Raw genomic sequence first — 15,770 nt, 5'->3', positions numbered from 1 at the left:
TTTTTTTTCTTTTTTGAGACAGGGTCTGACTGTTGCCCAGGCTGGAGTGCAGTGGAGCAATCTCGGCTCACTGCAACCTCTGCCTCCCACGTTCAAGTTATTCTCATGCCTCAGCCTCCTGAGTAGCTGGGATTACAGGCATGCACCACCATGCCCAGATAATTTTTGAATTTTTAGTAAAGATGGGGTTTCACCGTGCTGGCCAGGCTGGTCTCCAACTCCTGAACACAAGCAGTCTGCCCACCTTGGTCTCCCAAAGTTTTGGGAATACAGGCATGAGCCACTGCACCCAGCCACTAGCAAACCAAATCTAACAGCATATTAAAATGATTATACACCATGATGAAGTGGGATTTGTCCAAGAAATACAATGGTGGTTTAATACATGGAAATCAGTGTAATACATCACATTAATAGAATGAAAAAATCCTCCTATGATCATGTCACTTGATGTAACTGTAAAACCCAACATGCTTTCATTGAAAACAAAACAAAACAAAACCCACCCAACAAACTAGCAATAAAAGGAAACAGCCTCAACATAATTAAGGGCACATGTGAAAAAGCACAACAAGCTCTATGGTAAAAGATTGAGAGTTGGTCCCTTTAGATCAGGAACAAGACAAAGATGCCTGCTCTCACCACTTCTGTTCAACATAGTACTGGAAGTCCTAGCCAGAGCAATCAGGAAGAAAAGAAACAGAAGGCATCCAAATTAAAAAAGAAGAAGTAAAACTATCTCTGTTCACAGATGACATGATCCTATATATAGAGAAATCCTAAAAGATCTACAAAAAAACAACTATTAGAGCTAATATACAAATTCAGCAAAGCTGCAGGACACAAGATCAACATACATAACTCTATGGTACTGGCAATACTCCAATAAGGAAATTAAGAAAACAACTTAATTTGCAGTAATATCTAAAAAATAAAATATTTTGGAATAAACTTAACTAAGGAGTTGCATGACTTTTACAATGAAAACTAGAAAACACTGTTGAAAGAAATTTAGAAGACCTTAATAAATTAAAAAACCACCTTGTTTTCCTAAGTTGGAGGATTTAATAAGATGGCGGTACTCTCAAAGTGATTTATAGGTTCAATATAATCCCTATCAAAATCCCAACAGCCTTTTTCTGCAGAAATGGAAAAGCTGATTCTCAAATTCATATGGAACTTCAAGGGACACTGAATATGCAAAACAATCTTGAGAAAGGAGAACATGGAGGAGTCACACTTCTCAATTTCCAAGCTTACTATAAAGCTACAGAAATCAAAGTAGTGTGGGTATCAGCATAAGAATAGCTATATGGATCAATAGAATAAAATTGAGAGTCAGGAAGTAAACTCTCACATTCATGGACAACTGATATTCAACAAGGGTGACAAGACCATCCAATGGAGAATGACCAGTTTTTTCAACATAGGTGCTAAAAGAACTAGATAGTCACATGCAGAAGAATGAAGTTGAATCCTTATTTTATATCACATATAAAAGTTAACTCAAAATGAATTAAAGACCTAAATATAAAATCTAAAATTATTAAACCCATAAAAGAAAGCATAGAGGTAATATTCATGACTTTGGAATTGGAAATGGTTTCTCAGATATGTTTCTAAAACGCAAGCAATCAAAGAAAATAAATTGGACATAATCAAAATTAAACATTTTTGTGCATCAAAAGATACTGTAAAGAGAATAAAAAACACGCAGAATGAATATTTATATCCAGAATAAATAAATATATCCAGAATATATATAGAATGAAAGTTGTAGTGTTTCCTCAGCAAAAATCACTCTTGGTGCATAGTTCTGAGTTTTGACAAATATATATAACAAGGTAACCACCACTGCAGTCAAGATACAGAACAACTTCATCACTAGAAAGCGTTTCTCATGCTGCTTTGTAGTAAAGCCCTTCCCCAACCCCTCGCACCAAACGGCCACTGATCTGTTCTCTATCCCTACAGTTTTGCCTTTTCCATAATGTCTTTGTGCTTTAGAGGATAATGCCATTTTTATAAATGGAATCATACAGTGTATAACTAAAGAATATACATAGAATCACACAATATGTAGCTAAAGCCACTCTATTGTCCCTCACAATTAATAAATATTTATGGGAAAACAAATTTTAAAAATGAATGAAAGCCGTAGTGTTTCCTACAACTCAACAACAAAAGACAAACAATTAAATTTAAAATAGGTAAATTCAAATATTGCATGTCCTCACTTATAAGTGGGAGCTAAACAAAGGGTCCTCGTGGATATAAAGATGGAGCGAATAGACTCCAAAGGTGGAAGGACAGAAGGAAAGGGGAGAGGACAGAAAGGAAGTGAAAAATTACCTATTGGGCATAATGTTCAGTATTTGGGTATCGGGTACACTGGAAGCCAAATCCCCACCATTATGCAATGAACCCATGTAATAAACATGCACGTATACTCCCGAATCTAAAATAATTTTTTTGAAAAACAGGCAAAAAATTGAATAGATATTTCTCCAGAGCACATGAAAAAATATTCAATATCATTAGTCATTAGAGAAGTGCAAATCAGAACCACCTTGAGATACCACTTCATATCTACTAGGTTCATAATAAAAAAAAATCGGATAACAAGATTGGTGAGGATGTGGAGAAACTGGAACCTTTGCACAGTGTTGGTGAAAATGAAAACTGGTGCAGCTGCTATGGTAATCAGTTTGACAATTCCTCAAAAAGTTAAACATATAATTGTCATATGATCCAGAAATATCACTTCTAGGTAAAACCAAAAGAATGGAAAACAGGGACTCAAATAAACACATGCACACAAATATTCAACACAGCGTAATTTACAGTAGCCAAAAGGTGGAAACAGTTGACAGCTAAACAAAATGTGATATGTCCATACAATTGAATATTATTCAGCTATAAAGGGAATGAAATACTGATACCTGTTACCATGTGGACGAACCTTGAAAACACTGTGTTAAGTCAATGAAGCCAGTCACAAAATGTCATACGACTCCATCTATTTGAAAAATCCAGAACAGGTAAACCCATAGAGGCAGATGATTGATGAGTGGTTACCAGGGGATGTAGGAAGGGAGAATGGGGAGTGACTGCTTATGAGAAGGAAGTTTTCTTTTGGGGTGATGAAATGTCTTGGAACAAGATAGAGGTGATGGCTGCCCAGCATTGTATTTGTCCTAAATGCCATTGTACACCTTAAAATGGTTAATGTTTAATTTTATGTTATTTGAATTTTATATCAAAAAAAAGAGAAGGGATAAAGATTATCTTAGACCAACAAAAACTAAGAATTCATTGCCAGCAGACCAACACTACAAAAAAAAAAAAATCCTAAGGGAAGTTCTTTAGGTAAAGGAGTATACCAGCTAGAAAGTTGGATATACATTAAAAAAGTGCTGGAAATGGAATAAAAGTATGCATAAAAAATATGGTTGCCTTTTAAATGCTTGAAAAGATAACTATTTAAAACAGGCATTGAAAAATTTTTTCCTGTCAAGGACCAAATTGTAAATATTTTAGGTTTTGTGGCCATATGGGCTTTGGGGCAACTGCTTAATTCTGCCATTGCAGTGCAAAAACAGCCATAGCCAATACATAAACTATTGAGTGTGTTATGTTCCAATCATACCTTATTTACAAAAACAGGAGGCAGGCTACATTTGGTCCACAGGCTATAGTTCGCCAATCTCTGATTTAAAGCAAAAGTAGTAGCAATGTATTGGATATTTATAGCAGATTAAAAGTGAAATATATTGTTGTCGTACGTGTCACTTTTACATATGCATTTATGGCAATCTCCACAGGGGATACATTCCAGTAACCTTGGTGTATGCCTGAAACTGCAAATAGTACTAAACCCTGTATATGCTATGTTTTTTCCTATACCTACTGTATTAGACTGTTCTCTTACTGCTAATAAAGATATACCCGAGACTGGGTAATTTCTAAAGGAAAGGAGGTTTAATTGACTCACAGTTCAGCATGGCTGAGGAGGCCTCAGAATCATAGCGGAAGGCAAAGGAGGAACAGAGCTGCATCTTATATGGTGGCAGGCAGACTAGTATGGGCGAGGGAACTCCCATTTATAAAACCATCAGATCTCGTGAGACTTAATTACTACCACGAGAACAGTATGGGGAAAACGGCCCCATGATTCAATTATCTCCACCTGGCCCCACCCTTGACATGTGGGGATTATTACAATTCAAGATGAGAATTGGGTGGGGACACAGCCAAACCATATCACCTACATACCTGTGATAAAGTTTATCAATTAGGCAAAGTCAGAGATTTACAATAATAACTAATAATACAATAAGACAATTATAACACTTTACTGTGATAAAAGCCATGTGAATGTAGTCTCTCTCTCAAAGTACCTTCATATTTTTGGACATGGATTGATCACAAGTAACTGAAATTGCCAATGAGGGGGAAATACTGCACTATGAAAACAGGAAGAAACGGTGTGCAGTCTACTCTTGTCAGGTCCTCATGCTATATTTATTTTTCTTGTTTGATTTTTGGATGGAGTCTCACTCTGTCACCCAGGCTGGAGTGCAGTGGCGTGATCTTGGCTTACTGCAAACTCCACCTTCCAGGTTCAAGAGATTCTCCCGTATCAGCCTCCCCAACAGCTGGGATTACAGGCACCTGCCATCGTGTCTGGCTAATTTTTGTATTTTTAGCGGAGACAGGGTTTCATCAGGGTTTGGCCAAGCTGGTCTCGAATTCCTAACTTCAGGTCATCTGCCTGCCTCAGCCTTCCAAAGTGCTGGGATTACAGGTGTGAGCCACGGCACCGGCCCTCATGCTATATTTAAAGTAACGTTTTATCATTTAAAGGTAGACTTTGATTAATTTAAGATATAAGTTGTAAACCTAGGACACTCCCTAAAAATTTTTCTCTCTTTTTAATCACTCAAAATTTTTTGAAGAGGTATAAATTATAAGCCAATAGTGGAAATGAAATGGAGACATAATCCATACTCAATCCAAAGGAAGACAAAGATGGAAAGAAAGAAGACCAGATAGAATGAATAGAAAACATCTAACAAGATGGTAGAAGAGAGGATTTTGAATGTTCTCACCATAAGAATGATAAGTGTTTAAGGCGATAGACATGCTAATTACCCTGTGATCATTACACAATATATATATGTATCAAAACATCATATTGTACTCCATAAACATGTACAATTATTGAGGCTGGGCACAGTGGCTCATGCCTGCAATCCCAGCACTTTGGGAGGCTGAGGTGGGCAGATCACCTGAGGTCAGGAGTTCGAGACTAGTCTGGCCAACATGGCAAAACCCCGTCTCCACTAAAAATATAAAATTAGCTGGGTGTGGTGGCAGGTGCCTGTAATCCCAGCTATTTGGGAGGCTGAGGCAGGAGAATTGCTTAAACCTGGGAGGCAGAGGTTGCAGTGAGCCAAGATCAAACCATTGCACTCCAGCCTGGGCAACAAGAGTGAAACTCCGTCTCAAAAGAAAAAAAAAAAAAAAAAAAGTACAATTATTATGTGTCAATCAAAAATAAAACTTGAAGAAAGCTGGAGTAGCTGTATTAATATCAGACAAAATAGACTTCAGAACAAGAAATATTTCTAGGCATAATGAGGGACATCACATAGTGAAGACAGAATCAATTTTACAAGAAGACATAACAATCCTGGGTGTATATGCACCTTAGAACAGAGCTTCAAACTACATGAAATGAAACTGACAGACCCAAAAGGACAGATATAAAAGTCTCTTGTAACACTCCTCTCCCAGTTGTAGGTGGTACAAGTAGGGAGAAAATCAGTCAGGATATAGAAAACCTGAATAAAATCATAAACCATTGACCTAATTGATTTTTATCCACCCAACAATAGCAAAATACACATTCATCTCAAGGGCATATAGAACACTCACCAAGATAGACCATATTCTATCACTTAAAATACATCTTTAAGGCCTGGCGCGGTGGCTCAAGCCTGTAATGCCAGCACTTTGGGAGGCCAAGATGGGTGGATCACGAGGTCAGGAGATCGAGACCATACTGTCTAATCCGGTGAAACCCCATCTCTACTAAAAAATACAAAAAACTAGCCGGTTGAGGTGGTGGGCGCCTGTAGTCCCAGCTACTCCGGAGGCTGAGGCAGGAGAATGGCAGAAACCCGGGAGGCGGAGCTTGCAGTGAGCCGAGATCTGGTCACTGCACTCCAGCCTGGGTGACAGAGGGAGACTCCGTCTAAAAAGAAAAAAAAAACTTTAAAAGTTTAAATAAGTTATGCAAAGTGTTTCTTGCATCACAACAGAATCAAACTTGAAATTGTTAACAAAAAGGTATCTAGGAAATTGAAAATATTTTGAAATTGAACAACACACTTATAAACAACCCACGGGTCAAAGAAGAAATCACGTGAGAAATTAGAAAATATTTTGAATTGATAAGAAAACAATGGTCTAAAGCTACCGCCTTAAGAAACTAGAAAAAGAAGAACAAATTAAATCCAAATTGACCATATGAAGGAAATAAAGACACGAGCAGAAATCAATAAAATCCACAACAAAAGAGGGAAAATTAATACAACCAAAAGCTTTTTCACTGGAAAAAAATTAACAATATTTACCAATAGAAAAAAAAAAACAACAAGAAAAACACAAATCGCAAATATCAAGAATGGAAAGTGGACATCAATACCAACCTTACCAACACTAAAAGAATAATAAGGGAATACTATGAACTATTCTATGCCAACAAATTCACTAAGTTGCATAAAATGGACAAATTCTTTGAAACATACAAACCGCTAAAACTCTCTTAAGAATAATAGATAACATGAACAGTTCTGTATCTATTTTAAAAAACTAAACTTGTAGTTAAAAACCTTCTAACCAAAAAAACTCTTCAGGTTCAAGCGGTTTTACTGGTAAATTCTTCCAAACAATTAAGAAATAAATACTGACCTGGCCCAGTGGCTCACGCCTGTAATCCCAGCACTCTGGGAGGCCGAGGCGGGCGGATCACATGAGGTCAGAAGTTCGAGACCAGCCTGGCCAACATGGTGAAACCCTGTCTCTACTAAAAATACAAAAATTAGCCAGGACTGGTGGCAGGCGCCTGTAATCCCAGCTACTTTGGGAGGCTGAAATAGGAGAATTGCTTGAACCCAGGAGGCAGAGGTTGCAGTGAGCCGAGATCGTGCCATTGCACTCCAGCCTGGGCAACAAGAGCGAGACTCCATTTAAAAAAAAAAAAAAAAGAAAAGAAAAGAAAGAAAGAAAGCCAATTCTACAAAAACTCTTTAAGAATATAGCATAGGAGAGATCACTTTATAATTCCTCATATGATACCAGCAGTATCCCAATATCATGACCACACAAAGATATTGCAAGAAAATAAAATTATAGACCAATATCCCTTATGAAAATAGATGCAAAACTTTTGAAGAAAATCTTAGCAAATCAAATCCAAGTATATATAAAAAGGATAATGTATCAGGTCCAAGTGGTATTTATTAAAGGAATTAAAGGTTGAAATGTTCAACATTCAAAAATCAAGCAATATAATTTACCATATCAAGATTTTAAAAATCACTAGGCTTCTTAATAGCTGCAGAAAAATGCTTTGACAAAATTCAATGTTCATTTCTAAAGGGAATTTCATCAATATGGTAAAGGGCATCTGTAAAAACCCTACCACAAATATTAAACTTAGTAGTGAAAGATTGCATATTTTCCCTCTAAGATGAGAAAAAGGCAAGGATGTCTGTTCAGCATTATACTGAACGATTCAACAGTGTACTGGAGATCCTAGACACTGTAGTAAGGCAAGAAAAAGAAATAGACCAGGTGTAGTGACTCACAATGTAAGCTCGGCATTTTGGGAGGCCAAGGTAGGAGGATCACCTGAGCCCAGGAGTTTGAGACCAGTCTGGGCAACATAGGCAGACCCTGTCTCTACAAAAAAATTTAAAAATAACCTAGCATGGTGGTGCACACCTATAGTCCTAACTACTTGGAAGGCTGATCACTTGAGCTCAGGAGGTCCAGCCTGCAGTGAGCAGGGACTATGCAACTGCACTCTAGCTTGGGTGACAAAGTGACACTCTGTCTCAAAAAAAGAAAGGGAAGGAAGGAAGGAAGGAAGGAAGGAAGGAAGGAAGGAAGGAAGGAAGGAAAGAAAAGAGAAGGAAAGAAGGAAAAAAAGAGAAAGAAAGAAAGAAGGAAGGAAGGAAGGAAGGAAGGAAGGAAGGAAGGAAAGAAAGAAAGAAAGAAAGAAAGAAAGAAAGAAAGAGAGAAAGAAAGAAAGAAAAGAGAAGAAAAGAAAGTTCAAAAGAAGAAACACAACATAACAGTCTCTATTTGGAGATAAAATGATTGTCTTCATAGAAAATGCCAAAGAACCTACGCAAAAGTTACTAGAACTGTAAGTAAACTTAGCAAGATCACAGAATACAAGGTCAATATCAAAAATCAAATTAAAAGTGAAATTTAGTTTTTACAAATACTATTTACAATAGCACTGAAAAAAACACAAAATAGTTAGGTATAAATCTTACTAAATATGTGCAAGATCTGCATACTGTGTACAAAACACTGAGGAAAAAAATGAATGAGACCTAAATAAATGGTGAGATATACCATGTTTATGGGTTTGAAGATTCAATATTTTTAAGCATGCTGATTCTTCTCCAGGTTAACCTACAGATTCAACAAAGTGCCAATCAAAATCTCTGCAGGAATTTTTGTATAAATTGACAAGCTGATTCTAAGATTTATATGGAAGCATAAAGGAATTAGATTAGCCGAAATAATTTAGGAAAAAAAACAAAGTTGAAGCCCTCGTACTACCTAGTTGACAGACTATAAAGCTATAATATAGTACTGGTGAAAGGATAGACATGTACATCAATGAAACAGAATAGAGTCTAGAAATAGAACTGCACATATGTAGCCAATTGATTTTTGACAAAGTTGCAAAAGTAATTAAATGAATGAAGAACAGGCATTCCAAAATGTGGTACTGGAACAACTGGCTATCCACATGCAAAGAGAAAAAACAAAAAATCAAACAAACATAGAAAACCTTGATCTATGACTTAAGCCTTATACAAAATTATCTCAAAATGGATCAAAGACCTAAATGCAAAACCATACAACTATTACAAGAAATAGAGAAAATCTTCATGACCTTGAGGGTTATGGAAAGATTTCTTAAACACAATGCTTAAAAAGATCCATATAATCCATAAAAGAAAAAAAAATTAGGCTGTCTGAGTGCAGGGGTGTTTACAATTGATCACAACCAGTTACAGGTTTCTTTGTTCCTCCTCCACGCCCACTGTTTCACTTGGCTTACCTTAAAAAGTAAATCTATAAATTGGACTTCATCAACATTTAAAACTTCTACTCTTTTAAAGAGATGGTTAAAAGACAAGCTACAGATCAAGAGAGAATATTTGATATCGCATATCTTATAAAGGACTTTTATCAAGAGTACATAAAGAACTTTCAATACTCAATATGAAAATAAATGATTCAGTAAAAATGAGGAAAACATTGAACAAATAATATATATAAGTGATAAGATAATTTGCCATATAAGAGATGCTCAACATCAATATTTGTTAGGAAAATACAAACTAAAAACCACAATGAAATACCACTACATAATTAAATGGCTAAAACCAAAAATCAGAAAACCTGACAGTTTCAAGTCCTGGTAAGGATGAGAATACAAACAACCTTTTTTTTTTTTTTTTTTGCGACAGTCTCGCTCTTGTCGCCCAGGCTGTAGTGCAGTGGGATGATCTCGGCTCACTGCAACCTCCACCCCCCAGGTTCAAGCAATTCTCCTGCCTCAGCCTCCCAAGTAGCTGGGATTGAGGTGCCCGCCACCACACCCTGCTAAATTTTGTATTTTAGGAGAGATGGGGTTTTGCCATGTTGGCCAAGCTGGTCTCAAATTCCTGACCTCAGATGATCCACCCGCCTCGGCCTCCCAAAGTGCTAGGATTACAGGCATGAGCCACTGTGTCTGGCCACTAACAACTATTAATAGAACTCTCATATACGTATTGCTAGTTGGGATGCAAAAGAGCAGTCACTTTGGAAATCAGTCTGGCAGTATCTTATAGAGTTAAAAAGGAAATCCTTACCATAATTCAGTAAAATGGAAATTGATGTTCACAAAAAACCCTCTAAGCAAATGTTTCTAGTGGATTTATTTGTAATCAGCTCAAACTGAAATCAACTCAAATGTCCCTTAGCTGTTACATAGATAAACTATGGTATATCCATACAATAGAACGCTACTCAGCAATTAAATGGAACAAACTTCTGATGTACATGACGATGTGGATGATTCTCAAATTCTTTATGCTAAGTGAAAGAAGCCAGATGCAAAAGGCTTCATACTCTATGATCTTACTCACATGACACTCTTGCAAACAGAAAGAAAATAGATCATTGGCTGCCCCAGGCTGGAGGTGGAGGGAGGACTTCAAAGGACAGGTGAGGGGCGGGGAATTTTTTTGGTGATGGAAATATAGCTTCATTGTGACAACGATAAACATGACTGTATACATTTGTCATAAGTAGCACAATTGTAGACTAAAAAGGATGAATTTTATTGTGTGCAAATTAAATTTTCATAAAACAAATGGGAAAAAAATGTAAAGGGCCAAGAATAACCAAGACAGTCTTGAAGAAAATGAAAAGAAAAGGGAAGTCTTTCTTCAGTAGATATGAAGAAATACTATAAAGATAGTTAAGACAGCTTGATGTTGGCTCACAGATAGACAAATAGACTGGTGGTACAAAATAAAGATCCTAGTATCTGGGCACAGTGGCACGCACCAATGCCAGTTATCCAGGAAGCTGAGGCAGGAGGATCCCTTGAGCCCAGGAGTTTGAGTCCAGCCTGGACAACATAGTGAGAGCCCATCTCTTAAAAAAAAAATTCCTAGCTATGGATCATATGGACACTTGACAGATGATAGAACCAGTGGGGATGGGGGAGCGAAAGACAGGTTTAAATGGAACTAAGATCACTGGCTAACCATATTTTTTAAAGTACTGTTCATTTCCAGCTATACAACATATACAGAAATTAACTCCCTTACCAAGTGTTGGCTAAGATGTGGAGCAACAGGAAAACTCATACACTGCTGGTAAGGGTATAAATTGATACAACCACTTGGGAAAACAGTTTAGCATTATTTACTCAGGTTGACAAAAATGCATTATCTTACGATCCAATAAATTCTACTCCCCGGCAGGCATAGGTGCAATAGAAATGTGTACACAAGTGTATTAAGATACATAGCAGCATTTGTCATTATGGCCTCAAACTGGAAAAAAAAATGAAATAACCATCAATAATAGAATAGATTAGTAAAAAGTAGTAGAGAAGTATTTATATAATAGTATAATATAAACCAAATAAACAAGTGAAATACAGCTACACACAATTATATGCATGCTTGGTTACATGGTGGCAAATGCCTTCTCCCATTCTGTGGTTTGTCTTTCCCCTCTTTGTATCCAAAGGAGATTGCATGAATGGTCCTAATTCTTCATTCCTTTCAGTACCCGATCTCTTTGCCATGTGACTTGGCAGTTGCTCTCAGGAAAAAAAATAAAAAGGTGATACCTATTTCTCCACCCCTTGAATCTGGGCTTGGTCGTGCGGGAGCTGCTTTGGCCGATAGAACGAGATGGAAGTGAGGGTGTTCCAGTTTCAAGCCTAGGCCACAAGAGGCATTGCGTGCTTCTCCTTGCCTGCGGATGCTGCTAACATCACTATGAGAAAGACACGCCTGAGCTGGCATGGCTAAGGTACCCTAGCCAAAGCTAGATTAAAGCAGAGTCCCCAGCTGCCCCAGATGTATGAGAAAACCCTAGCAATCCAGTCAGATCTGCTGAATACTGTAGATGAGTGAGAAATATGTGTTTATTGGTATACGTCACTGCAGCTTTGTAGGGTTGTTTGCTATGCAACAACAGCTAACTGATAGAGTGAACTAGGGGAGGTGGTATGCCTGGGAGGGTTGGATTGTGCCAGGCAGAGGCAGCGAAGAGAAAGAAAGGCATCTGAACAGAAATGAACAACAAAGGCAATCAGCAGGTCCACTAGTCTGCCACCGGCTGTCATGGGACCCAGGCAGAGAGTGGTGGTGCTGGCAATTCCCTCCTACTCCTTGCTTGCTTTCCTTGCCTTTATATATATATATATACACATACACATACACACACACATACATATATACTAGTGGTCACTGTAAGATATTCATCCATAAAGAGATATGCAGTCCCCCTAAATGGAAGGCCCCCCAAACCCGTATTCTCCTAATCACAGCCTCTCTCCCCACCTCAACTGCTTGTAAGAGTATGTGTATACTCTTCCCGGCATTTGCCTGCGCACAGATATGCTCATCCATCCGTCCACCCATCCATCCCATCCCTACTTTATAGTTTTAAAAATAGTATCATATGCTATTTATTGCATTGGGTTTTTTTTTTAACCATTCAACACATCTTAGAAATCTTTCCATATTAGTTCATAGAGATTTACCATATTTTTTAAATTGCCTCACTGTATCCCATGGTATGGATGTACCATAATTTATCCCCCCATTCCCCTAACAAGTGGACACTCTAGTTCCTTCTAATTTTTCTCCATTGCAAACAATGCTCAGTGGACATCCTTGCACATGAATCGTTGTGCAAATATGCTGTCATTGGAGCAGGATCCATTCATAGAAGTGGGATTGTCAGGTCAAAGGGTAGGTACGTTAAAACATGGAGATATTCTTAAATTGTTCCCCCAAGAAGGCCATGTGGATGTGCATTCTCACCAACAGTGTGTGAGAAACGCAGCATCACTGTATGCTTGCTGACATGGGATATCACTGATCGTTAAAATTGTTCGCCGTCTGATAGGAAAAAATGTTAATTCATTGAGGTTTCATGTGCATTTTCTATACGAGTGATGAAATAAACATTTTTTTCCATGTGTGGATTGGCTACTGGTATTTCTTCTACAGATATCCTTTGTCCTTTTTTCGTCTTTATTGATTTATTGGACTATTTATTTTTTATTTTTGAAACCGAATCTCGCTCTGTCACCCAGGCTGGAGTGCAGTGGCACAATCTTGGCTCACTGCAACCTGTGCCTCCCAGGTTCAAGCAATTCTCCTGCCTCAGCTTCCTGTGGAGCTGGGATTATAGGCGCCCACTACCACGGCCAATTAATTTTTGTGTTTTTAGTAGAAGTGGGGTTCTACCATGTTGGCCAGGCTGGTCTCGAACTCCAGACCTCAAGTGATCTGCGTGCCTCGGCCTCCCAAACTGCTGGGATTATAGACGTGAGCCACCACACCCAGCTTATTGAACTATTTATTATCTGTATTATATCTGCTAACCCTATTATCAGAAATACTGAAAATATTTTCCATCAGTTTGCCACTTCTCTTCTAACTTTCTTTTGCTTTTTGTATTCGCACTGAAGTTTTTGCTGTGTGTAGTCAAATTTGTTGTGTTTTCATTTCTGACTTCCGGGTTTCATGTCTTGTTTAGGAAGGCTGAGCCATTTATTGTTTACAAGCCACTTTCATTTCCATTTTCTCATACAGGCCTGGGTCACAGGCAATCAGTGAAGTGCATATCTCTACTGTATAGATAAGGAAAGGGAAGGTCAAGGAGGGTTAGTGACTTAGCTCACACAGCTACTTTGGGGAAGGCTCAGAGCCAGAATCTGAATTTTCTGAGTCGGAGGCCCAGGTAGCTTCTCCCTGGCCTTCCCCGCTACCTGGATTGTCTTGCCTGGGCGCCACTCCCTGCTACCTGGATTGTCTGGCCAATACCATTCCCTGTGCCCCTTGGAGCATTTCTGACAGGTCACCTGCATCCACCTGTTGTGGGAAGCAGTTAGCCCATGCTTCCCTATCTGGGCCAGATCTGCCTCCCTGTGACACCTACCTGTCGCTCTGGACCCTCAGGCAGCTCTGTTCCCTGTCCCTCGACAGGCCTCCAGTGATGTAGACAGCCCTTGTAGTCCCGAAGGTACTAGTTGTCCAGGTTGAGCACTCTGGTTTCTTAGTAGTCTTTCCTGGGACATGGTCTCCAGGCACATCTGGCCTCCCTCACTCTCATCAGATCAACAACATGCAAGGTCATCAATGTAACATTAACTTCTTAAAGTCCAACACATTTGGAGGCAAGCCCCTAAGTGTTGTCACATAAGCACAATCAGATGGCACTGGGGAACAGAAAATGGAGAGTCTGTGAGGTCTTCCAGAGCAGTGGCATTGGAGCTGGGCCTTGAAGGAGGAGCAGCAACCCTTCAGGCAGAAAGGAGATCCCAGGAGATGGAATAGCATAGGGGCAGAAAGGGTGAAAAATTAGGACTCTCCGGGGCCAACCAGAGTGTGAAGGAATGGAATGGGGATGGGAGTAGAAAGGGGGTGAGGTTCAAGTGCTGAGAGTCCCTGACCACCTGGCAGGGGGCCCAGGTTTGATCCTATAGGCCATGGGTCCTTAATGGCCTGGAGGCCTCTGCAGGGGTGCACCTCCAAGTGTACTTCAGGGACCCCAGCCTCAGAATCACAGGGGTAACTGTTAAAATGAAGATTCCAGGACCATCCCAGGCCTGCTGACTTAGGGGTGGGAGGCGGGTACCTGCACAGGTAACAAGCTGTCTAGCAGATTCTCATGCTCACTCACGGCTGAGGCCACTGCCTTTGAAAGTCCCTGGATGGCCTTGAGGAAACCTGGGAACCCTTAACATGGATGCAAAGTTTGTGTGTGATCTTGCCTAGCTTTCACGCAATTCTCACCAAGTCCCTGACCCAGGCTGGCAGAGACCCCTCTCTGGTGGAACATGTTGAGGTGGAGGAGGGGTATAACCAGCAAGAGGGGTGGAGGCTACAGTGGTCCTGAGGGATGGCCTAGGCCACCTTGGCCGGACCTGTCTCTGTCTCCAGGATCAAAGGATACTGCTTGTCGTGTCATTTCTATCCATCCAGCTAACTCCTATAGCTCCTTCAGACTCCCCACCTCCTGGAAGCCTGCCTGTTCCTGCCAGGTGGGCAGGTATCTTTATTATGCATCCCAGGCCTTTTGGGCTTAGCTGCATCCCAGCGTTTTCCTTGCATGGCAGGCTTCAAAGGTTTATCAGGTGCCCACTATGTGGAAGGCAGCATGCCCAATACTCTTTGGAATTTTCTCATTGAATCCTCAACTCTAGAGGTAGGTGTGGTTATTATCCCTGTTTTACTGAAGAGCAAACCAAGGCTCAGAGAAGTTAAGTCACTTTCCCAAGATCACACAGCTGGTGAGGGCATTTCTGCCTCCTGTGGTACAGGTATACCTGACCATTCTGATCCACTGATTTCAGATGTATGAAGAGTGAATGAGTTAATGAATGAATGCTTTATCCCAAAGCCCTGTGAGCGGGAAGGTACTCTGTCCTCCTGAAAAAACGGCACTTAGAGGCCTAATCCTTTCTCTTTTTTCCATTCATTCTTTTTTTTGTTTTTTTTTTTTAAGAAGGAGCTTCATTCTGTCACCCAGGCTGGAGTGCAGTGGAGTGATCTCAGCTCACTGCAACCTCCAACTCCTGGGTTCAAGTGATTCTCCTGCCTCGGGCTCCTGAGTAGCCGGAACTATAGGCACCCACCACCACGCCCAGCTAATTTTTTAATATTTTTAACAGAGGCTGGGTGAAGTGGCTCACCCCTATAATCCCAGCACTT

This window comes from Rhinopithecus bieti, unplaced genomic scaffold (genome assembly GCF_001698545.2).
Source record: "Rhinopithecus bieti isolate Rb0 unplaced genomic scaffold, ASM169854v2 scaffold_7673, whole genome shotgun sequence".
NCBI lineage: Eukaryota > Metazoa > Chordata > Mammalia > Primates > Cercopithecidae > Rhinopithecus > Rhinopithecus bieti.
The sequence above is the reverse complement of the archived record's forward strand: the minus strand, read 5'-3'. Positions refer to the sequence as shown.